Here is an 18,520-nt window from a genome sequence, read left to right as displayed (position 1 = left end):
AGAGAAGAGGGAAAGATTAGAGATGGAAATGAAGAAGGGAACTTGCATCAGAACAGCTACTGTGTTGCACACAGCTCCCCTTGTTCTGGGGTGAAGTGTGTTGTGGCTAAGACACAGTCATCTTGAAGATATCTGTCAGGATGGTTCTGTTCAAATTTGCCTCATGGGGTAGTCTAATAATAGAATATGGAGAGAGAGTTCTTAAAAGGTAAAGTGATATGGTTCAAAATATCTTACAAATTACTTTAATGCTCAAGATTTAGGGAGAAGTTTCAGAATGCAGACCTTTTGATCATGTAGGAATAGCTTGAAACTTGCACAGTTATCTCAGAATAGTACCTGGTATAGAAAGAGAATCAAGGAAGCCAGACATGGTGACACATGCCTGAAATCCTAGCACTCAAGAGGCTGAGGCAGGAGGATTGCCCCAAGTTAGAGACCAGCCTGTTCTAGAAAGTGAGACCCTTTCTCGGAACAAAAGAAAAAGAGTGCCAAGGAAGTACCTGGCAGAAAACTGTACTATTAGAATTAAAGACACCCAACATAGTTATCTAGTTACCTTTAGCTTGTTTGTTTTATCTGTAATTATTTTTTGGTGGTAGTCAAGATTAAACAGAGTTTACTTTACCACTAAACTACATTCCCCAGCCCCCCCCTTTTTTTTTTTTTTTTTTTTTTGTCTTTTTCCTTTTTATCGGTACCGGGGATCGAACTCACGACTGCCTGCTTTCAAGGCAGGCGCTTATGCCGCTGAGCTAAATCCCCAGCCCCCCCCAGCCCTTTTGATTTTTAAAAATTTATATTTATTTATTTATTGGTACCAGAGATTGAACTCATGACTTGGCACCTGCTGAGCAGGCACTCATGTGGCTGAGGCAAATCCTCAGCCCCTAGTTTTTATTCATTTATTTATTTTGAGACAGGGTCTCTGTATTCAGTTCAGGCTGGCCTTGAGCTCACTTTGTAGCTGAGCCTGGTCTCGAAATTGCAACGATTCTCCTGCCTCAGCCTCTCGAGTGCTGGGATTACAGGCGTGAACCACCATGCTTGGCTATTTATTTTTAAAAATTTATTTATTTATTTTGGAGACAGGGTCTCCACTATGCAGTTCAAGCTGGCCTTGAGTTTACTTTGTAGCCCATGCTGGTCTTGAACTTGCAGTAATCCTCCTGCCTCAGCCTCCTCAGTTCTGGGATTATAGGTGTGTGCCACTACACCCGGCTCCTTTTTATTGTTTAATTTTTCTCCATCCCTTTTTATTTTGTATTAATTGATTGATTGATTGTGGTACTATATTGTGGATTAAATCCCAGGAACACTGAACTACTTTCCCTTAATTAATACTTTTCCCTAATTATTCTGAGTCTTACTGATTTGCTCAGGCTGGCATTGAATTTGAGATCCTCCTGCCTCAGCCTTCCAAGTGGTTGTACCACTGTTGTGGTTAGCTTTAGTATTTATTTTTTTGCTGTAAGGGGGATTACACTTATGGCTTTCACAGTGAGCTGCATCACTATACCTTTTTTGTTTTTCTTGTTTACTTTTTTATTTATTTGTTCTCACTGTGTAGCCCAGACTGGCCTCAAATTTTTAATGACCCTTCTGCTTCAACCTCTTGAGTGTTGGGATTATAGGTGTGAGCTACCATTCTGGGTTAATTCATGTTTCTTATTTCATTTTCTTTTACTGTCCTTACCCAGTTTCAGTCTAAAAGTAGATTTCAGGCTGAAGAGTCTGTTATTATTATTATTTTATGGTACTGGGGATTGAACTAAGGTACATTCTGCTACTGAACTACATTTCCAGTTCTTTTTTATTTTGAGATGACCTCACAGAGTTGTCCAGATGGGTTTTTTTGAACTTGTTGTCATCTTGCCTCAGTGTTGATTAATGCTTGCTTTATAGGCATGCACTATAGTGCCCAGCTGTAAGTATTACCATTATTATTGTTACTTTTTTTGGTATTGGGAATTGAACTCATGACCTTGCACTTGCCAGACAGGCACTGTGCCATTGAACTATATCCCTGACCCCTATTATTTTTGTTATTATTTGATGCTAAGTGTGTGCTTTAACACTGAGCCACAATTTGAGCATGAGTCATTTATTTTAACATAATTTTGCTCATATATTTTCTTTCTTTTTTTATAGACAGGGTCTCTCTGTGTAGTCCAGATCCTCTTGCTTCAGTCTTCTACCAACTACTCACTTTTTAATTTAGCAGACTTTATGTCAGGCAGTGGATAGAGTATTGTTCCATCCGCTTTTGGTGTTATCTGAGACGCAAAGGTGCCAGCTGGCAGCTGGAGTGGTCTGGCCTTGTGTAGTCTGTTCCCGCTTTGCCTGAAGAGGAGGAAGAGTCTTAGGAAAGGGAAAGCTGGAACTGCATTTGGGCACAGGAAGAGTCTGAGAGGAGGCGTACTGTGCTTGTATCAGTAGTAATGCTTGCTTGGTTGGGTCTCTTGGGAATACATGACTAAAATCTAAGGTCCTTGCATTATGTCCAGAAGTTTGCTGCCTTCATTACCCTTATAAATGCATGTGGCAGATTAATAGCCCTTCCTGTGAACTTGAGGTTATATCTTTAGTTTGTAGGTTGTCTGCATGTATTTTAAAGCCCTATCTGGTGTAGTGACAACTTCTTGGGCTTTTGTGTGAGGTGTGTTTTTTCCTTTTCTTTTTTTTTTGGTTCTGGGAATTCAGTTTACAACCTTGTATTTGCCAGGTAGGTGCTTATTACCACTAAGCTAAATCTCCAGCCCATGGTAAGGCACTTTGTATTACAGTCTCAGTGATCTAACTGCTGGCTGTGTTTTCTTGGTTAAATTACTTTTCCTCCCCTAGCTGTGTCTCAGTTATTTTGTAGACAGATTGAGAAATTACAGTTGATTTGATACTTGGATTAGATAGAATCAGTAATTTGTATTTTTTGTTTTTATTGCTGTTTGTGAGACAGATCTCCTATGCAGTTTAGGCTGACCTTGAACTCACTGTATAGTGGCCTTAAACACATTATGGATCTTCCTGCCTCAGCCTCCTGAGTGCTGGGATTACAAGCCTACACAATTCTACCTGGCTATTATTTTGTATTTTGTGTTTCATATTACTAGGAAAACACATTCATTTATTTTTCTCACCTAGTTATGAATTTACTATAGAAATGGAGACATTGTGGTCAATTTGTAAAAATTTTTAGGAAGAAAATTCTCAAGTTAACATTGAAAGGAAAATCATTGGGCCTGTAAAATAATAACATTTGTTGAGTGCTGGTCATCATGTATTTCCTGGATTGTCTTACTTAATCTTCCATTTGGCAATCCCGTGATGTATGGGGAGCTATTGTAAGTCTCATTTTAGTGGTAAATAAAATGTTCATAGAGATGAAGTCACTTGCCCAAGGGCAATAGGAATAGGAATAGGCATTGAACCCAAGTTAGGCTGAGTTTATGACCTCTCTTAACAGAATCATGTTTTCGATTATTAATTTTTTTTTCTTACTGTTTTTGGTACTGGGGATCAAACTCATGACCTTGCTCTTGCCCGGCAGGTGCTTTGCCGCTGAGCTCTATCCCCGGCCTTGATTCCTAAATTTTAAAAACACGGAGAAATGCATTTTGATGGTGTCTAGCCAAATTCCTAACCTAGGGAATTAATCATTTATTTGTTTAGTTAGACGTTAGACTTTGAATGTTTTTGCTTAAAATAGTAGAGGGTTTGTTTTATTATCTCTAGAGTGAAAATGATTGTTTTTTACTCTAATAAGTGATTCATTTACATTGTTCTACTTCTGCAGGTGCAGCCATGGTACATGTGTTTGGTGTGTTTTCATTTCATGAAATCCTAGCCCTGTGTGTGGGGCTGGGATCCACCTCTTTATGGCTTATTTCCAGTGGCTGTTCACCTCTGAATCCTTGGATTATTTGTTCTTGCTTTTGAGATTATAAGGAAATAATTTCTAAGTATGTATGAATGAATGGGACAGGGTCTTGGCTATATAATAGTTCAGGCTGGCCCTGAATTCACTAAGTAGCCCAGGGTGGCCTTGTTCTGGTAGTTGATCCTCATGCCTCAGCTTCCTGAGTGCTGTGATTACCATGTGCCCCACCACACCAGGTCTCTAGTTTTTATTTTGAAAAATATCAAATGTAAAAGTTGAGCCTAGACATTCTGCCTGTATTATGATGTTTACCCTATTTGCTTTATATCGTTATGGTAATATAGTTAATAATTCCATGATAGCTAGTTTTTAGGCCATATCGAGTCTTCTATTGTTCAGAGAATTTTTTTTTTTTTTTTTGTCTTTTTCATTTTTATCGGTACCGGGGATCGAACTCACGACCACCTGCTTGCAAGGCAGGTGCTTATGCCACTGAGCTAAATCCCCAGCCCCAGAGAATCTTTTGACAGATTTTACTTTTTTATTTCTATTTTTTGGTTTGCTTGGCCCTAAAACAGGGTTTTGTAGTCCAGGATGGTCTCAGAGATCATACTGCCTCAGTTTCCCAGTGCTAGGATTACAAGTGTGTACCACTATGCCTGTGTCCGACAGGTTTTTTAAAACTCAGGATCCAATCAAGATTCACATATTTTTGTGTTTTTATGTCTGTTTGTGACCACTTTTTTTTTTTTTTTTTAAGGGACAGGATTTGGCTGTATAAGCGCAGGCTGGCCTGTAGTTTCCTCTATCTTTCTACCTCAGCCTCTTGAGTGCTGGTGTTAGAGGTGTGCACCCCCATATTAAGCATTTATTCTATTATAAAATCTCTTTCTCTCACTTTTCCCCACTTTGTGACCTTTTTGTTTCTTTGCTTTGTAATACAGAATGGCCTTGAATTCACTGTGTACCCTAAGTTGCCCCCAAGTTTGGGGCAGTGATCCTCCTGTCTCATCCTTTCCAGTGCTGGGATTACCAGGCATGGACCACCACCACTCCTGGCAATCCCAGCTGTTTAAGAGGATGAGGCAGGAAGACTGCAAATTAGAGGCCAGCCTGGGCAATTTAGCGAGACCCTATCTCAAAATAAAAATGAGAAAAGGTTGGGAGATGTAGCTCATTGTTTCCTGGGTTTGATTATCAGTAATGTAAAAGAAAGTAATGTATATATCACCTAAAGATACAGTAAGTCCCTGACTTAATACTGAGTTCTGTTTCTGGAGACTGTTGGTAAGTTGGGCTTGTCAGTCCACCAAAGTGAGTCTTAACACCAACATTTTTGACATATATATATATATATATATATATATTCAGTGTAAAGCATACAAATAAACACACATAAATATTATAAATAAATTTTCTACTTTTATACTTAAAATGGTAAAGTAGATATGTAAGCTACTTCTGCAATTTGTTCTTTTTTATTTTTTTCCAGTACTGGAGATCAAACTCACAACTTTGCAGTTGTCAGGCAGATACTTACACTAAATTCCCAGCCCTGCGATTTGTTACTATCAATCAATGTTCATAATGTGAGGTCAGTTGGTGTTGGTGAAAGTTTGCAACTTGAATGTTTGTAAATTGGGGATTTAGTGTAATATATATATATATATATATATATATATATATATATTATATTTTATATATATAGGAGAATGGCCTGCTGTAATTTTTGTTTAACAGGAGGTTTTAGTAAGCAGACAGGAAGTCCTCAACCCCAAATTACTGTCTGAAGAGTCTTATCTTCCAAGAAGCTGAAATATATATGTATATGTGTGTGTGTGTGTGTGTGTGTGTGTACATATATATTTGAATGACAAAGTCTCACTGTGTAGTCCAGGCTGGCCTCAAATTCATAGTGATCCTCTTGCCTCAGTCTCCCAAGTACTGGGATTACAGGCATGCACCACCACACTGGTTTGTTATAAATGAATTAAATAGGATCCTGAATTAAGTCTTTTTATAATACTCTTATAATCTATTTTTATTTCTTTTTATTTGTTTGTTTGAAACAGTGCCTCACTAGGTAGTGTAGGCTGGCCTTGAACTCGCTTATGTAACCCAGGCTGGTCTTGAACTCATAACAATCCTCCTGCCTCAACCTCCCAAGTGCTACTGGGATTACAGGTGTGTACTACATGCACAGCTAAATTATTTTTATTTTATTTTATTTTATTTTTTTCTTTTTAAAAAATTACTTTAATATACATACAGTTCATTTTTGTAGGAGAGGGTTATGCACCTGTGGTTTTAACACATGTAGCTTTTTGTCGGCACTTCTACTCATAGGATGCAGAACACTTTCAGGACCTGGAATAATTTTCTCATGCCACATCATAGTTATTTGATTATTTTATTTTCTTGTTTATCTGTCTTTCCTCACTATAATGTAAGATCCTTGAGGGTCACTATGATAGAGGAGGTTTTCTAGGAAGTAGTACAAGAGAGTTATTGGGGAAATCTGCACAGGAAATGAGAAGGAAGCTCGCAGAGGCTATGAGTTGCCAAATGGCCTTGAAAATCTGGAAGAGAAAAAAGGAAAGTAGGAAAAGGGTTTGTAGTACAGTTCTGTGTGTCAGAAGTAAAATTACCAGTTTACTTTGAAGGTCATAATTATGTTTTTGATTTTAGAATCCGCTGCAAATTTGGCACAGTGGTACACACCTATAGTCGCAGCTGCCTGGGAGTTTGAGGCAGGGCGATCACTTGAGACCTGGGTTTGAAGTCAGCTTGTGCAATGTAGCAAGGCACTTTCCCCTTCCACACACACAAAAGAATGTAAAGAAGGGTTAAACAAAGGAGGTTGGTTTTATAGACAGAAATGGTTTGAAGAAAAGGAAAAAGAATAGTTGTTTTTCAAATATATTATCATTGTAAGGGGGGCAGGGTGGCCGAGCAATAGGACAATAACTGATTAGTTAACATTGAGTTATTTCATTGAGTTACCTTTTTTTTGTCCAATTGTTTTGGGAAATTTGGCTCTTAGCACTCCAGTGCTGATTTCTTAGTTTCAGCTTGGTGGCAAGGAATTTTAATGTGAGTGACTCTGTTTTGATTTTTTACCTATTTTGTTAGGATCATGTGTAGGAACTTAATCCAAAACAATGGCCTGCTGTAATTCTTAACAGAAGAAGGTTTTAGTAATCAGACCCAATTACTGTCTGAAGAGTCTCAGCTTCCAAGAAACTGAAAAGAAGGGAGACTTGAGGTTGAAGCAGATTGATCACTGAGTTCAAGGCCAGTCTGAACTATGTAGCAAAGGCCAGCCTGAACTACATAGTCAGACCCTGTGTCCAAAACAAAGACACAGAATAAACCAAAGAAGGGTCTTGCTATTATTATCTCTGTTCACTCAGCCATTGGGTGGGAGTAGTTCTGGTGTTACTGAGTTGTAGGGTACTGGATGGAGTCTCCTTTTGGAGGTAGTTTCTAGGTTCTTTGTGTCTTGAGCAAAGAATTGATCATGAAAAAGTACAAGCAGTAGCACAGTTTTATTAGAGGTAAGGAAAGAAATAGGCTCTGCAGAGTGAGTTTGGGCCAAGTAAAGGTAGCAAAAGAAGTACACCTTACAGTATGAGGGTGGCCATCACACAAGAGAGCACAGAAGCAGATACTCAAATGTGGACCTTTCTTGGTTAACACCCCCCCCACCCCCCGCCCCGGTTAATGTCAGGTCTCTGTCATCCTGTGGAAAACCTGCTCTAGTTCTTGTGAGAAGTTCATGTACAGGAATTTGGGACCATTTCTATTTATGTGTCCTGGGATAATGTAATTAACAAGTCACATTCACTTCCCCAGCTTTGCCATGCACTAATCTGTTTCACCAGGGACATGTGAGGAAGCATAGCAGTGCCAGTGGGTGCAGGGCTGAGGTGGTGACACACCCAAAGATGAGTGTGATGAGTGCATTTTCAAGACAGCCTCAAGTGAATGAACTGTTTTACTTACTGATGGTCTCTGGACAGAATCTAAGAAGTTCCCCCAGAGAGGCTGTAGGACCTTGACTCAGCCTGCTGAGTAGGTTTTTCTTTCTTTTTCGAGACAGGAGTTAGCCATGCAGTCCATGCTGCCCTGAACTCACTATGTAGCCCAGGCTTGCCTCGAAATCGCAGCCATCCACCTACTTCAGCCTCCTGAGTGCTGGGATTCCAGACCTCTGCCACCACACCTAGCCCCTGCTGGGTACGTTCTTGATTCTCATTACAGTAAAAGAATTTCAGGATGCATCAGAAGCATAAAAAAGTTTGTTAGGCAGAAGGAAATACTCACTTGGAGAGGAGTACAGGCACTCATGGGGTGAGGTACATTGTGGCCTGGTGTTGGGAGTTTATATGTAGTTTTGGAGGTATCCTTAAGATGGGTAATCTAAGATGTTTTGCATAAAATCATTCTTTGAAACCTGGTAGCTTATGCCTGTAATTGCAACACTGTGGTAGGCTGAGGAAGGAGGATCGTAAGTGTGAGTCTAGCCTGGGCAACTTGGTGATTTAGTGAGACCCATTTTAAAAGATTAAAAAAGGGGTGGAGGTATAGCTCAGTATGAACTGAGATTCAGTGTCCAGTATCACCTGCCTCCATCTTTGAATCTGTTTCATAAGATCAAATTGCTGCATTCTTTCAGTGATGGTGAATCCTGTAAAGCCTTTTTTTTTTTTTTTCTGTCTTTTTCCTTTTTAGTGGTACCAGGGATAGAACTCACGACTGCCTGCTTGCAAGGCAGGCACTTATGCCACTAAGCTAAATCCCCAGCCCCTTCCTGTAAAGCTTTTAATGATAACAAACAGCCAGCTATGGGGACCATAGATTCATTACTATTCATTACCACATAGGTTAATTTAAGGTAAAGAAGTGAGATAGGCTGAAGGAAAAAAATAAGAACAATAAAGAAACCTAAGAAGGTTAAAGATGTGTAACTTTGATATCTTGAAGTTGCAGGTTTTTTTTTTTTTTTTTTTTTTTTTTTTTTTTTTTTAAGACAAGGTTTTGCTTTGTAGCCCAGGCTGGCCTTGGACTCATAGTGATCCTCCTGTCTGAGTCTCCCAAGTACTGGGATTTTAGGCCTGCATAAGCATGGCTGATGGTTGCAGTCTTCTTAAAATGGCATTTTACAAAATTTAATCTAATTTAATTTAATTTTATCTTTTTGAGACAAGGTATCTCTGTGTCATTGGAGTTGGATTTGAATTCACTTTGTAGCCCAGGGTCTTGGAATTTACAGAGATCCTCCTGTCTCAGCGTCTTGAGTTCTGGGATTAGAGGCATGCGCCACCATGGCTGACCTATCTTGATTTCTTCTCTTCTACCTCAGCACTGTGGGGTCTTGCGTATTCTAGGCATGAGCTATGACTTTGAGTTATATTCCTAGCCTAACAAAAACAAAAAGTTTTGTTTTAATGGAGCTGGGGATTGAATCCAGAGCCTCATGATGCTTAAAAAGCTCTCTACCACTGAGACAGCCCAGAAAATGTTTCTGTAGCATTAGATAGCAGTTAATGGGAAGGGCTTAGTGTGTGTTGAAGCCGGTTCGCAAGACTTTTTCCATAGGTAGTTTGTCAGTTAAATGTTCTCAAGTATTATGGGGTTATCGTTTCACTTTTACAAACAGAGTAAGAAACTAAGGCTTGCAGATAAAAGTCTCTTGGGTACTGGAGAGCTGGTGAATGGTAGGGCTGGGATTTGAATTCTTGTTGCTTTTACTCCAAAGACTGAATATGTGTCCCTGCTGAATTTTTGTTTTAGTGCTGTTTTTCTGGGTACTCGCCCATAATTTCTGGATTTGCTGTGTTAGACAGACAGACAGACAGACAGACACAGGGAGAGAGAGCGGCACAGCCCCTGCCCAGCAAACACAAGATCTTGAGTTTGATTCCCAGTGTCCACCCCCCCCCCCGAAAAAACAAGCATTCAAAGAATTATCATAGTTTTCAAAACCCATGTATAGCAGAAGTGCGTGGAAGCATCGAATAAGAGTGTGTCTGTCTGGATTAATGCTTCATGTTTATCAGTCTATATTTTTGATTTATTTTTGTCTATATTGCTTGTACAGAAACCTGGTTTTTATCTTGTCTTTGGGTGCTGGAGATATTTTGCTGCTGTTAAATTAACAATAGTAATGACAGCTAACACTTTATCACAGGTTTGCTGTGTCAGTTATGATGTGAATTGCTTTATTTACTTTATGTGTGCTATCTCAAGTCCTTCATTTGAATGTTGAAGGTTTAGCTCAATGGTGGAGCACATATTTCGAATCTTTCTTGCTCTACATTTAAATCCCAGCATAAAAACAATACATTTGGAATGGAGGTGTATGTTTCTTTTTGTTTGTTGGTTTTTTTTTTTTTTTTGAGATAAGGTTTTGCTGTGCAGTTCAGGCTGGTCTTGAAGTCACTATTGAATGCAGGGTGATCATCTTGCCTCAACCTCCTGAATTCTGGGGTCACAGGGCTGCATCACCACTTGGTCCAAGGCTCAATTATAAGATGACTGGCTAACGGCCACAAATTATTTATTGGCAAATCAGAGACACAGCTACTTTCTTTTTTTGGTAGTACTGGAGATTGATCCTAGGGTTTTAACATATACTAGGCAAGTGCTCTACTGCTTAGCTACATCCTTAGTCCAGAAACAGCTACTACTGCTGCCGTGCAATGTTCTGTGTACCTTTATCAGAACTTTTTGTAAGCCTGGTACACACTTACGATCCCAGTATTTGGAAAGGGGGCTGGGGCCGGGAGAACATGGCGGACAGATAGCAGCAACTACCGGAGGCTCTCTGAAAAACTAGGCTCAGAAGCCAGGTATGGTGCGGACTAAAGAGACATAAGCAGGTGGAGTTATGCTCTGCTGACTCAGGAACGAACTTGGCTGAGAGAAACCAACTTGGAATGCAGTCCTGGTGCTAAAACAGGAACAGAAAAGTCTCGCTGCTGAGGCTGGACCCTGCGCCATTGGAAGCCGCGATTTGGGTTTCCCGCCGCGCAGTGGCTGGCTGCCTCCACAGCGGTTCGGCAAGGAGAGAGACGCGCAGAAACTCTGAGAACGGGAGTCTGCGAACGGAGTCGAAAACAGGACGGACAGGGAGGCATGTTCTGACTTGTGGCGAGGTGAGTGAGAGAAACTGACACTCCACCACAGTTTGACTCCAGCAGACTTTCTGGGCCCGAGCAGTCCTGCGGGAGCAGGGTGCGGTGGCGACTCCAGCGACACATTCCCCTCTCGGGCGGGATTGGTGAAAAGTGCCTGGCCTGCGTGACGCTGCCAGCGGACCCTGTAGGCTGGCCCAACCCAGATCCCAGAGCCTGACGGAGGCCGGGAGGGGCGGGCCTCCGCCCTGGCTGCCTGGTGCGCAGCGGTGAGTGGGAACACCTAACCGGCGCAATTCGATCAGGCTGTGGCTGACAGGGAGAGAAGCTGGGCCTCTCATATAAGCTTGCATATATAAGGAACAGAGAATATGGGAAGAGGCAGCAACAAGAAAGGCTCCTCGGCCCCCAATTCTGAGAAACAGGCAATAGCGGACACCGCACCAATACACATAAAGCACCATATAGAGAGCCTCATAGACCAATTCAGGAATGAAGTTATCAATGACCTGAAGCTAGAAGTATGCAAAATAGTTAGAGAAATGCTAAGCACCACCCAAGAAAAAACAGATGGTGGAATGGAAGAACAGAAAAAGAGGGGAGAATTGTTTGATGGAGAAAACAGGGAAAGCATAGAATACGTGAAGCAGGTTCAAAGGGACTACCAAGAAACTAAGAAGTCTATCGAAGACTGGCATAACAGCTTGAAAGAAACTAAGGACAGACTATCTGAACTGGAGGGCAGACTTGTAATATGGGAGAATGAAATGAAAAACTTCTTAAAAATAACAAAGAAACAAACAGCAATAATACAAAGACAAGAAGATGATAAGAGGATCCATAACTTAAGGATTAAGAACATAAAAGAAGAAGTAGGGACACAAACAAATGAACTACAAAAGCTACTCACAGAAATAATCCAGGAGAATTTTCCTAATTTAGCAAAAGGTAAAGATACTCAGATGTATGAGGCATACAGGACCCCAGCTACCTACAACCCAAACAGAGCAACACCCAGGCATATAATAATAAAAATTCCAGAAATTCAATATAAGAACAGAATATTAAAAGCTGTCAGAGACAAGAAACAGACCACTTACAAGGGAACACCCATCAGAATTACAGCAGATTTCTCTGCACAAACCATCAAATCACGAAGAGCGGTGGGGGGAAATAATTCAAGCTTTGAAAGATAATAATCTCCAGCCAAGATTGAGATATCCTGCACAACTGTCCCTGGAAATTGATGCAAATACAAGGTGCTTCCAGGATAAAGAGGAACTGGGGGAATTTGCAACCACCAATTCAACTCTACAGAGAGTATTGCAGGATATTCTAAAAAAAGAAAAATACAAAGAATCCAGAAATAGTGGAGGCCACAACTAATGGAGCAGAGAACAAAGTGAAGAAGACAAACTGACAGCTACTGACAGAATAAGAGCTCAACAGAAATGAGACAGAGAAGATTGGATGATAGGAACAGCTATTTTGGAGAAAATGACATCTTAATAGGTAATACTGATTTAGTATCATCTTGTTTTGAAGTCTCATCTAGCTTTTGTCCTTCTGTCTCCAATGGTCTAAATAGGTTGTATCTTACTGGATTTTATTATGTACGATAGTATAAGCAAAACCTTTTAAAGACAAGGAGATTATACAGAAACCATTATTCATTTTCTGTTAGTCGATTCTAAATACTCTGTAATGCTGTCATTCTCTTAAATGGTTTTACATTGTTTTGATATACTTAATGCTATAGTATACGAAGTTGTACTCAAGGTTTTCAAGGAAAGAGACAATATGGTAACTACTTTTAGGTCAGGATTATCTGGTGGTGAAACACTATTCTGCTTAAATGGTTATGTTTTGATCTGTGCTGTTTCGTTGTTATGCCCTCTTTTATCTCAATCTCCACTCCATTATTTACTTTTTTAATACTTTTTAAAAAATTTTTATCCTTTTAATTAAAGGGAAAAAATAGCAGGATATATTATAGTAACCCACTTTGACTTTCCATTACCTTGATTTAAAGCCCTGTATTACTCTCACCATCTGGTTTTTAACTGATGTTCCCCTATTCTGTTTTGCTGGATAGTATCAGGTTCGAAAATTTAGGCATCAGCTGTGAAGATAATGAGATTCATTATAACGCCCATTCTCGTTGACTTTTATCTACTTTTGAAGACCTACAATGTCTCCAATGGTTTGGTTTTGTCGGTTTTGTTCTTTACTGTTTTGTTCAATTGTATTATAACTAATGGTATAGGCAATTCTATTAGAGATAGCGGGAGGCATTATGGTAACCATTGTTGATCACCTTGTATTATGTTTTCACATTATCTATTATGTCCACCCTTTTGCCTTGACCGATTCTGTTCTGTTATGTCACATTTGGTTTTACTCTCTTCCAAAAAAGTAATAAGAACCGTGAGAGCAATGAAACCCAAAATGTGTAATAGTCATTGTACAAAAGAGAGGAAAAGAAAGTGCTCTAAACTATATAACTGCATGTATATTTAAGTGTATAAGATAAAATATGATATCACAGAGTTTTATTGGATCATTGAACAGAACTGTTTGCAGTATCATTGATGGAATGTCCACTTTACAAGCTTTAATTTTGTGACTTGAACAATTATTTCTAAGATGACAATATGTAATCCATTAACTAGTGATTTCCTACTGTTCATTTTTTTTCTGCAAATCTGTATAACTTGTACCCTTTCTCTGCTTTTTTTTTTCTTTTCTCCTTAAATAAAATTTAAAAAAAAAAAAAAAAAGAAAGGGGGCTGGGCAAGAGGATCATGGTAGTTTAGAGGTATTAGATATTGAAGCAAGGAGCAAAGATGCTGTCTTAGTTTAGTGAGACTTTATTGAGGTATAATTTAAAGTACACAGATCTAACATAAAAAGCTTGGTGAACTTTTCAAATGTATACTTTTCGGTAACTACTACTCAAATTTGGATCATTTTGGGCACCTCAAAAGGCTTTTTGTTTTCCCCCATATCATATATGCTACCTCCCCCCAAAACTATGTTTGCTGTTAGATATTTAAAGTGATCAGCAGTAGCATGTTAAATATTTTTTCTGGCCATGTTCAATTTCCTGCGTGCAGGAGTTAAGAATGTAGAGAAGCTTACATAACTAGTATTTGAAAGGCAGTTTGGGAGAGAGAGAAAGGCCAGGAAGTAAAGGCTATATTTAAGGAAGTGAGATTACCAGAAATCGAGTGAGGATGGGAGGTGGCGGGAGGAACAACCTCAGGATAAGTATTTGGGGTTTGAAAGAAAGAACATGGTGTGACCTGAGAAAGCAGAGAGAACCCAGCAAGAGTGTTGGGAGCTGGAGCTAGAGCTGGAGCTGGAGCTGGAGCTGGAGCTGGAGCTGGAGCTGGAGCTGGAGCTGGAGCTGGAGCTGTAAGGGAGATTTTTTTTTGGTACCAGGAATCAAACTCAGGACTTTTTGATTGCTCTGTAGGCACATATGCTGCTGAGCTATATCTCTGACCTGGAAGGGGAGATTTTAAGCATGGGAGAGATTTGTGCAGATCCTTGTTAGGAACAGGAAGGTGGTGGTCTTTGTTTAGCCACCCAGTGTTTACTGAGTTCCCTGTCTCAGGCATCTGGTTCTGATAGAGGAGCTTTGGGATTGTGTGAATTCACTAACTGTTCTGGTGACAGATGACTAGGATAGAAAGTAGAGATGAACTTGACTCTTCCCAAATTAGAAGTGTAAGGTTTTGTTTTTCCTCTGATACTGAGGGTCAAACTCAAGATCTCAAGAACTCTACCACTGAGCTAAATCTCCAAACCCAAAGTGTCAGATAAGGAAGTGATGAAAAACAAGGAAGAAATTAAGGCATCCAGAACCGGCAATTTTCCTGCAACTCAGTAGTGAGCCCTTTGTTTTTCACTAAGTATATCTTTCATCCCCATTCTCTCTCAGCAAAGCTGGTGATGGTTTAGAATGTTACTTTTCTAGTGTGCACCCTGAGCTAGGAATAGAGGCACACTTTGGTTCTTAAAGCAATGTGAAAACAATGTGAAGCAATGTAAAGCAGTGTGAATGCTGAATGTTTGCAGAAAAGCCGTTTATATAAGGAAGTATCTGAAGGCAGCCTGAATGCCAGTACCTGGGTGAAAGCTGGTGTAGGTAGTTAAAAGACATCTCTGTGAATGTGTATCACTGTAAGTACATTTGCATGTGAAGTCACATTAAGAGTAAAAGGTTCTTCACAGGACTTGGAGTTAAGAGATTTGGATATTTGGTTATGCCTTTTCCTTGTTACTCTGAATCATTTCCACATGTATACAATGGGTACAGTGATAATCCAGATGATGGTAAAGATCAAGTGAGATATTTAAAGGTAGCTTAAGTAAGCTGCACATGTTATTAGTTGCTAAATGGCGGGAGGGAGAAAAGAAAATAGTAGCTGTATGGGTGAATGCTGACCAGTTGGAGTAGAATTCTAGAGATTGAACTCAGGACCTTGTATATGCTATACAAGTACTTCACCATTAAGCAATATTTCCAGCCCCTTAATTTAATTTAATTTAATTTAACTTAATGTAACTTTTTAAACACTGTGGTACTAGGAATTGGACCTAAAGCATGTGTACAGGCTTACATTTCCAGCCCCCTTTTTAGTTGTTGAATTGTCCAGGTTGGGCTTAAACCTGGAGTTGTGTAATCTTCTTGCCTCAGTCTCCTAGAGTGCTGGTACTACAGATAGGAGACACCATGCAGGCTCCCTTTTAAAATTTTTGTCCTGAAGCAGGATCTCACTTTGAGGGTTCTCTATCACTGATCTGTATCCTTAGAACCTCCTCTCACCCCCAGGATCTCATTATTATATAAGATCTCAGAATTTGCTCTATAGATCAGTCTGGTCTTGAATTTTTGATTATCTTGCCTCAGCCTCCTGAGCTTTGGATTTACATGCATGTGCCGAATCACCTCACTCCCATATCTGTTTAGAGGCAGGGTCTCGCCAGAATACGCAGGCTGGGCGTGGACCTGGGTTCTTCCCTGTGCACTATCATTCCTAGCTATTTTAGAGTTTCTTTAATTCTTATTTCTGGCCCAGTTGAGGGTAGGACAGATTCCTGCCCAGTGCTATCGGGCTATTCTAATTTAAGCACCTTTATAAAGTATGCTATAAGGCAGTTTGATTTTACTTGAAGGTAGTCAAGGTTGAGCAGCCTGCTTCATGGAACTGGTGGTCCTGTAGTGTAGATAAGTCAACTTTATTTTATTGTGTTAGGCCTGGGGTGCTCTCTGGCTTTTTAGACATGTCATTCCCTTCATCTGGTGGGAACTTTACTCTCCCACAGCCCTCTCATTTCTTTGGTCAGACACAGCATGTGCTGGTTTACTTGGTACTTTACAGCAGTATTTCTCAAGCTTGAAAACAAGAGAATTGGTGCCTATTGTAGGCTGATGAGGCCTGCAGTCTCCCAAATGGATGGTGAGGGCTTAAATAAAAGAGACAAGTGGTATGATTGTATGGCTCCAGGTGAATCAAAACCCTCTAAGCAGAACTCAAGATTCTCCAGGGGCTGAGACAAAGAACTTTCCTAGGTGGATCAGATTTATTTGGTTTTCAAACAAGAGAAGGGCTTAGAGTGGAAAACATGGGAGATTGAGCAGGACTTCGGGAGTCAGTGCAAGGACTTTGCCAGGTAATAAATTATGTTAATTTAGGAGAACTATCTTATTACCAGGTTGACCTTTATTGCAGGAGTGGAGCCTGCAGCTGTAGTCTCTTTAGCTAATTGAGGTTGGAATGAGGTACCCTCAGCTTGTCCTTTGAGGCGTCACAGCATCACAGGCTGCTCAGGCCTCAGCTGGGACCAGTGATTAATAGAGGTTCACTTACTATGAATCTGCTTCCCCTCGTCAGACAACTGGCTTAGGCCTTGGACAGACAAGTAAACACAGAAAGCTAACTGGTTAATTTTATTTATTTTTATTTTTGTTTTTGGTACCAGGAATTGAACTCATGGCCTTGTGCTTGCCATACAGGTGCTTACTGCTGAGCTAAACCTTTGGTTCCCCAACTGGTTAATTTTAAATCCTGCTCAGAACTGCTTTGTAGTGGTCTCTATCAGGTGCCTCTAACTTAACTATCTTTATTTTAGGTTCCACTTTAGAAACCAGAGCAGTTTTACAAATGCTTTGTTAGTTACATACTGCTGTATAACAAATTTTCTCAGAATTTAGTGGCCTAAAACAATAATATACATTTATTATTCAGGAATTCAGGACTGATTTAATGGAGGGAGGTTGGCTCAGAGTTATGAGGTCATAGTCTACAATTGCTCACTTATTGAACTGGTTGGCTGGTGCAGGTTCCTGGCAGTTGCCCCAGTTGCCTGCTTCATGGACCTCTCCAGAGACACTGAGAATTTTCTCCCACTGTGGCACTGACCTCCCAGAGAATGGAAATCTAAGACTATAAGGTAGAAGCAGCAATGCTCTGTGTGTGCATGTGCGTGTGTTTGTGTGTATGTGTGTGTATTAAAATATGCCTAATGGAAAGGGTAGTGGATTTACCAATGGTGGTCAACTTAAACACCAGCTGAACTGAATCAGCATGGTGCTGGGCATGGATGGCCAGGATGCATTATGCATCCTGTATGTAACTGTTCTCCACTACAACAGAAAAGTTACCATTTTAGCCATTTTAATTGCATAGTTCTGTGGCATTAAGTACATTCACTTTGTGGTGTAATTATTACCACTTTTCATCTTCCCAAACTGAAATGTGCATATGTTAATGAACAGATTGCTAGATGTGATGGAATATGCTTGAAGTCCCAGCTACTTGGAAGGCTCAAACAGGAGGATTCCTGAGCCAGTTCAAGACCAGCCTGGGCAACATAGCAATACTTCATCTAAAAACAAAAACACAAAACCAAAGTTTGTCCCCTCCCTTAGTCTTTGATGACCTCTAGTCTACTGTTATGAACTTGAGTACTCTAGATACCTTTGTCCTTTAACTGGCTTAATTTCATGTAACATAATATTGTCAAAGTTCATCTATCTTGTAGCATGCATTCAATTTTAATTCTCTTTTTTGTGAAGTACTGAGGAGGGTTTTTTTTTTTTTTTTTTTTTTTAAAGACAGGGTCTTACTCTGTAATTTAGGGTGGCTTTAAACTCACTAGGTAGCCTAGGCTGGCCTTGATCTTGAAGCAGTTCTCCTGCCTCAGCCTCCTGAGTGCACCACCACACCTGGTAAACCTAGCATCTTAACTTTGAGCTTCATTCCCAGCCCTTTGTGTTTTGTTTTTAGACAGGATCTTGCTGAGTTGCTTAATTGTGCAGGCTGGGCTTGAAATTGTGATCCTTTTGTAGCCTCCCAGAGTGGTGGGGTTATAGGTTGTGCATAACTTGCCTAGTTTTCGTTCTTTTTTATTTTTATTTTTTTGTTTTCTTGAGACAGGGTCTCATTATGCAGCTCAGGCTGACCATGCACTCACTTTGTAGTCCAGGTGGACT

The 18,520-nt window shown here is 40.1% G+C and overlaps 1 protein-coding gene across 7 annotated transcripts in view; it reads left to right on the top strand.

The window, feature by feature from the left end:
* Positions 1–18,520, top strand: part of Phf20 (PHD finger protein 20) — a 146,033-nt gene that overhangs the window by 21,801 nt on the left and 105,712 nt on the right. Inside the window, exon 2 of one of the 7 annotated variants that reach the window (XM_013150274.2) lies at positions 7,980–8,116. The exons of 5 other annotated variants lie outside the window; for them this stretch is intronic. The gene's annotated coding sequence lies outside the window, so the exon portion shown is untranslated. Of the gene's footprint in view, positions 1–7,975; positions 8,117–18,520 lie in introns of all 7 variants that reach the window. One more of the 7 variants, XM_063248436.1, reaches the window with a different exon arrangement.

The sequence above is a fragment of the Cavia porcellus genome, unplaced genomic scaffold (genome assembly GCF_034190915.1).
Source record: "Cavia porcellus strain 051 isolate PalLab524CR breed Dunkin Hartley unplaced genomic scaffold, mCavPor4.1 scaffold_5, whole genome shotgun sequence".
In the NCBI taxonomy this organism is placed as follows: domain Eukaryota; kingdom Metazoa; phylum Chordata; class Mammalia; order Rodentia; family Caviidae; genus Cavia; species Cavia porcellus.
This window is presented reverse-complemented; position numbering and strand designations above follow the sequence as displayed.